The sequence below is a fragment of the Calidris pugnax genome, unplaced genomic scaffold (genome assembly GCF_001431845.1).
Source record: "Calidris pugnax isolate Ruff unplaced genomic scaffold, ASM143184v1 scaffold341, whole genome shotgun sequence".
Lineage (NCBI taxonomy): Eukaryota > Metazoa > Chordata > Aves > Charadriiformes > Scolopacidae > Calidris > Calidris pugnax.
Genome location: NW_015091149.1, coordinates 1,453,313 through 1,453,606, shown reverse-complemented (window position 1 = coordinate 1,453,606; position 294 = coordinate 1,453,313).

Sequence of the window (294 nt, the reverse complement as noted above, 5' to 3'; positions counted from 1 at the left end):
ACCTCCCTACTTCTGCTGGTCACACTATTTTTGATACAAGCCAGGATGGCGTTGGCTTTCTTGCCCCCCTGGGCACACTGTTGGCTCATAGTCAGCCGTTTGGCAACTAGAACCCCCAGGTCTCTTTCTTAGACACGTACACATAAAGACACACACGTAAAGACACACACAGACACACGCAGACACACACAGACACACGCAGACACACAGACACACACAGACACACGCAGACACACACACAGACACACACAGAGACACACAGACACACGCAGACACACACTCCTGTCCCGTGCC